This window comes from Leuciscus leuciscus (genome assembly GCF_965113295.1).
Source record: "Leuciscus leuciscus genome assembly, chromosome: 7".
Classification (NCBI taxonomy): domain Eukaryota; kingdom Metazoa; phylum Chordata; class Actinopteri; order Cypriniformes; family Leuciscidae; genus Leuciscus; species Leuciscus leuciscus.
In genome coordinates, this window is record NC_138731.1 from 38,935,917 (window position 1) to 38,942,654 (window position 6,738).

The following is a 6,738-nucleotide window of genomic DNA, read 5'->3' on the forward strand; positions in this document are numbered from 1 at the left end:
TTGACCTAAATTGGTATTATCTAATTTTGTACTTAATTAACAGCTGACAGCTATTCAACCTAATTCATTTGTGAGACAGTCTAACAGAAGGATGGCCAAAACCAGTGAAATATCAACTGATTTGATAACTCTGAGTTCTTGTCATATAGAAAATTATGAGAAATTATGAAATGGAGACACAAAAGTAGCATGTGTTTTCCGTCCCCGTCTCAAAAGAAAGTGGAAAAAGCATATTTTACTGTGTCTTTGGCACCGTTTGAGCGAGTCCTTTGTAGCTGTAATGGTTTTTGGTGTGTGTGATGATTGACAGATTTGCTTATGAAATATCATGCATCAGTGTAGGCTGATTTACAAGTCTGTCATGATGGTCCAGCAATTCTGATGCTCCTAAAGGAAACTTGGACTGAATTGGTTCCTTGAAGTAATGTGGGGCCATCCTTCTGTTAGACTCCATCCTTCATATATATAAAATGTTATTTGTGTGTGTAGATATGACATATATGGTGTTTATATATTTGCATGAAATCTTGATATTTGGAGGCAAAAATATTGTATTTCTCAAATACTTAGGAACACTTTTGATAGTAATGCTGTATTTCTTGGGCATTTAAGAGTGTTTCTTAACTCTAGTGAGCTGCCTACATAGACATAGACAGCATATGAAGACATCATAAGTCAAAATCATCAAAAGACATCAAAATTGTAGATGTATTCAAAGATACGTTTTTGGAATTCCATATTATTCTTCACATAGAAGGTAAACCAGAATGCATTGTGATGAGCTTTGGCCAAGATGGCAGGATATTGAAGCAAGTGGATTATAAATATATGTAAAATTAAATCGGTACCGAAATGTATCGATAGCTGGTTTAATATAATTGTAAAAAGGTCTGTGTAATTTTATGCTCTTTTGAGTATCAGACTATATGCTTTAGAAGTCAGTAGGCAGGTTACAGTCTTTTCAGTCAGTCTCACTGTTTTGTGTCTTTCTGCAGGTGAAGAAGTAAATCCTGTGAAATAGTCGCAACGAACACTGGTTAAAGCTTTGCACTGAGAAAGGCCCAGCACCTCTTTCTGGTTCTGTCTGTGAAGCCCTTCCAGACTCTAATGCTTCTGGACTGTCGAGTTGCAGTGAATCTTTGCAGCGGTTGAGATCTTCCACTGTCCAAAATCCGCAAAGGGCGCACGGCTTATTGCGGCATCTGTCTGGTACATATTACAGAAATGTAATGAATCTTTTGGGATGTATTTAAGTATGTGATGCAGGTCTTGTCGAATGTTTGAAAAGACTTGTGGGTGACTAAAGTTTTCTGTGTGAGTGTGTCTTTGTCTGTCTAGGACAAAAATGTCTACTGTAATCACACTTGTTTCCTAATTCAGCCTCTGTGAGGAACTAACTGTGCAATACATTTCACTTTTTTCTCTTAAACTTGAACTGACCAATCACAACTACTGTTCTACTGAAAATGCACACAGCTGTCTTCATTTCCTGTTGATAGTCTATCACATACTGTATGTATAGATAAGACACTTAAGCCCTCGGAGCACGTTCATAAACATATTGTCCTGTGAGAAGAAAAAGCACTAAATTCTCTTTATACTTACAATATATACACTAGCACGCTTTTAAAATATTTTTTTTATTCTTAAAGACAGCAGAGGATAGTCTGTCAAATCTGCTTCTGGATTTAAAGTGTTCAACTTAATTTTCCTCAGTGTGAATGAGTTTTTGTCGACTAAGATGAAATGAATTGTAATACTAATTGATTTATGCGACTAAGGGGACTATGTGTTCCCTTTCCGCCTGGGATGCATGAGGGATAATCTTTAATGCAAATCATTAATAAAGATTTATTTATTTTGTACGTACACTTGCCGAGTCATAATTTTGTTTGGGTTGTTTCAGATGGTGTTTGTATTTTTGTATGGTTTTTATACTGAATGTTCCTGGTTATCACATAATTAAATGCTTATTAATCTTGTCTTTGTAGAATTACATCCAACCATTAAACCTTTTGAACGAGATGTGCAAGGATGCCGGAAAGGGGCTGTGTGCATGTAGCAAACTCCACGGTAGTAATGCATAACTAGCAAATTCATCCAACTTGAAGCTCTAATAACACTCTAGAACAGAAGAGTTCACATAAGCATTTTAATATAAGTATGAGCTGCACATTTCTGTTTTGAAACCATCTAGAATGCCTCGCCTCATAAACTTCTGAAGGGTAGAATTACAGTGCCTGCTTTTATTTTATTATGCTCTCCTGTTTGGTTTATTAATGAGTTCGAAATTAAATTTACTAATGATTGTTATTATTGTGCTATCAATAGTTAATCAGTCTTCTTAATTAATTGCATTTATTCACTGCATGTTTTTAATCTTTTATTATTTTTACAATTTATTTTTACAGTGCATTTAGGATCTGAATATCCAGGCCAAGAATCCATTAGTAAGGGATAATCCACTGCTAGCTGTGCATTAAAGGGATAGTTCACTTTGAAATTAAGTTTTGGTATGTTTTAGCTTACCTCAAGGGCATCCAAGATGTAGGTGTCTTTTTTTCCGCAGTAGTTTCAATTTTGATATTTTTAGGTCAAACCGTTCTTGTCTGTCAGTCATATAATGCAGGTCGATGGTCACTGTCTCAAAGAGCATGCAGAGAGTCCAAATTAAAACAATTCCCCGTCGTCCAAATTAAACAATTCCCCATCGTAAGTACACATTGATGGCCTAAGACACGAAACGAGCGGTTTGTGTGAGAAAACGAACAGTATTTATATCGTTTTTACCTCTTATACGACATCTAGTGTATATATCTATGCACCAGTCTGCGTACTCGTCAGATCAGATCACTCGGACATGGCTGCGTATAAGTGGTAAAAACGATATAAATACTGTTCGTTTTCTCACACAAACCGCTCGTTTCGTGTCTTAGGCCATCAATGTGTACTTACGATGGGGAATTGTTTAATTTGGACGACGGGGAATTGTTTTAATTTGGACTCTGTGCTTGTGTTTTGAGATAATGACCATAGACCTGCATTATATGACTGACAGACAAGAACGGTTTGACCTAAAAATATAAAAATTGAAACTACTGCGGAAAAAAAGACACCTACATCTTGGATGCCCTTGAGGTAAGCTAAAACATACCAAAAATTAATTTCAAAGTGAACTATCCCTTTAAACTGTTTTATTGCACAACTTCCAGCCAATCAAAATCGAGTATTCAGACAGACCATTGTATTACAGTGTTTAATCTGGTAAACTGGCTTTCAGAAAGTAAATATGAACTCATGTTGAACTTCTTTTGTTGATCTTTTTAAAATCAAGAATTACATTCAGAGAGAAATAGTTTTTAATGTAAGTTCCTCTAGTTTATTGTGTTCTGATTAGTGCTGTCAAATTGATTAAGCACACCTAACATAAATGTTTGTTTATATAATATAGATGTGTGTGCGTGTCTGTGTGTATATATACATACAGTGTGTGTGTGTGTGTGTGCATAGACATGCACCCACACACACACACACACACACACATACACATATAAACACAAACTTTTATGTTAGATGCGATCGATTTGACAGCCCTAGTTCTTATTTTATTCTCATGATCCTGGGTACATTTGTTGGTGTTGAACCAGAAAATGTTTGTCCATGATACAATCTGGCAATAAAACAAATTTCATAAAATACATAACCATTCAAAAGTTTGAGATTGGCATGATCTTTTAAAAATGTTTTTAAAGAAGTGTCTTTCGCTCACCAAAGGTGCATTTACAATACAGTAAAACCACAGTAATTTATTCAGAAATATTATTACAAACTAGAATAACTGTTTTCCGTTTTAATATATTTGAAAGTATAATTTATTCCTGTGATGCAAAGCTGAATTTCAGCATCATTACTCCAGTCTTCAGGTTCACATGATCCTTCAGAAATCATTCTAATATGCTGATTTGAAACATTTCTTATTATTATAGATTTTGACAAACAGTTGTACTGCTTCATATTTTTGTGAAAACCAAGATTTTTTCCCCATGGAGAACAGAATTTATATGAAAGAAATTTGTAATGTTATAATTGTCTTTCCATTCACTTTTGATCAATTTAATGCATCCTTGATGTATAAAAGTAATAATTTCCTTTAAAAAAAGAAAATTAACCATTAAATGGTTCTACGTTGCATTAAGATAAGATAAGGTATGAGAGAGAGAGCGAGAGAGAGAGAGAGAGAGAGAGAGCCTTTTCAATGGAATGCTTGAAAGGGGTTGAATATGAAACCTTTTCAAGTGTTCCAAATATTAAGCACCTGTTAAAACCTTCCTATATTGTGCTTGATCTGATACAGGCTCATATAATTTCAGCTGAACTGAAAAGTTCTTTCGTTCCCGATCGTGCTTGTCCTTTTTTAATGCGGGCAACAGTGTTAATGGCAGACTCCTACTGCTGTGTTTAGCCAAGTATGATGATAAATATACCTGTGGGTCAGAAAATTATTTTGATACATAACTCAATCCGGCCCACTGTTACCATGGAAACATGTCTCTGAGATAGTAGGTTGGCGGGAGAGTGAGTCTGATACTGTGGGCACGCTTGAAATGATTCAGAGGGCGGCCATTAACATAAAAAGGCTACATTAGACCTGCGGGATACTGATATAACAGAAATGGGTTGAATAACTCAACAATCGAGTGGGGTTTCCATTTTGAACTGTTTAAGCAGCTCAGCTGTGTCCAGTCAACAGCATAAAGGTGTTTTTTGTTCGTCTACAGAGGAGACAGACTGAAAATTAACTTTATTACAGCTGCTATTGGATTTCAGTCGCCGTCACGTCTAATAGAGGGTACAGAATGTTTCCCGACCACACAATCTCACTTTTCTTTCTCACCCTGCCTCTTACTTAAGGAAAAACACCAGTGAGCACAAGGACATGGTTGTACATTTGTGTGTGTTCTGAACTCTTGGACAGGACAGCCTGGTCTGATGACATCACCTGACATCTACTCTTTGCGTTTTCATCAGACTTCAGTGCACAGTGATTTTGACAGCTTGTGTGACTGCTGTTTAGATTAATTGCACTTGCTGTGTAATAAAAGCATATCTGTTAAAACTTACGCAACGGTCTGTCAAACGCTGTGGGACGAGGGTAATAAACAGTGCCTGTTTTGTGCCTTCTCCACCCTTTGACGTTCATTAAGCTCTAGTAATTTCCGCCCTGATATTACCTGCTCCTCGTGCGTGATGAGGGTCATAAGGTCAGGCCTCAGCCTGTAAATGGGCGGCAGTGTGACTGGGTGTAAACATCAGTCAGGTCCGGTGTAGTTCTGTTTGTTTCTGAGGTGAACAGGTTGAACTGGTGTGAGTTTGTTTCTTCGGGCTTCCTTTACTCCCTCTTTTTTTCCACCAGACTTGCCTCTGGTTACACTAGCTGACTCCTGAAAATAATATATACTATATAAAATAATATCTGTTGAATCTAGTCTAAAGAGATGAAAAAATAGAAAACAGCTTGTTTCGGGACAAGCTTTGGCTATGTTGTTTTTATGGAAGAGTTAAAAATTAAAGAATAAATTGTCAATTTATTAATAATAAAAAAAAACAAAAAAAACAGGGTTTGTTTGGTCATATTTTTTCAATGCTTTTGAAAGTCTCTTATGCTCACTAAGACTGCATTTGATTAATAATACAGTAAAACAGTAATATTGTGAAATATTATTACATTTTAAAATAACTTTTCTATTGTCAAATATTCAGTACACTGTAAAAAAATAAATAATAATAATTATATAATCAATAAGTTGACAACACGTTTTTACATTACTCGTCAAAATAAGTTAAATAATTTTCAACTCGTTTTTTATGTCAGTTTAATGTAATATGTTTAAGTGAATTAAACATCCAAATTCATTGTACTTAAAAAATGTAAGGCATATTTAATATGCCTTTTTTCTTTTTTCTTTTTTCTTTTTTTTTTTTTTTTTTTTTTTTACAGGAAAATGTAATCTATTCCTGTGCTGAAATTTCAGTTCATTTATTTGAAATAGAAATCTTCTGTAACATTACAAATGTATTTACTGTCTTTTTACAAATGTCTTTTTACAAATTGAATACTTGCTAAATAAAAGTATTATAAAAAATAAAATAAAAAAATAACTATAATACAACCCTAATATGTTTTATTTAATTCATATTTCAAATTTCTGTCATAACAACTCTGAGTTTTTGGCATGGTAATGTGTATGACAATGTTGATATATTTGGTCTTGGCAGACTAGATCTGCTACGCTGCTGCTGCTGAGCAGGTTCGAGACTTGCTACTGCCAATACATACATGACACTGTGAGCAAGACATGCTGCTGCTCTACAATATAGTGTACATGAATTGCCTGTAGCAGATCTACCTATACAGGTGGAGCTGGGGAAGGTGGAGGGTTTCTGAAAGAGAGCTGAATCTGCTATAGCAAATGCTGACCAAGTATATGAAGACTAAGCAGCGAGCTCATAGGCTACTGATACAGCAGGAACCAATCAGCTGTGCTCTATAGAGAATGATGAGATTTCAAGCAGGTTGCACCATCTAGAGTTTCATGACAGAACTTTGCATTATTTATTTTTTTAATGCAACTTTTACATTGCATAAAAAAATTATTTGCTATTTCGTTTTGTCTGTGTATATACACACTGCAACTAAATAAGGTTATCACACCTCGTCCTAATCTTATGTAATGGACA

At 35.1% G+C, this 6,738-nt stretch overlaps 1 protein-coding gene across 4 annotated transcripts in view; it reads left to right on the forward strand.

The window, feature by feature from the left end:
• itprid2 (ITPR interacting domain containing 2) overlaps positions 1 to 1,865 on the forward strand; it is a 44,145-nt gene extending 42,280 nt beyond the window's left edge. For all 4 annotated transcript variants that reach the window (XM_082176664.1, XM_082176665.1, XM_082176666.1 and 1 more), the window contains one exon: positions 996 to 1,865. The gene's annotated coding sequence lies outside the window, so the exon portion shown is untranslated. The remainder of the gene's footprint in view (positions 1 to 995) is intronic.
• Positions 1,866 to 6,738: the final 4,873 nt, after the last annotated feature.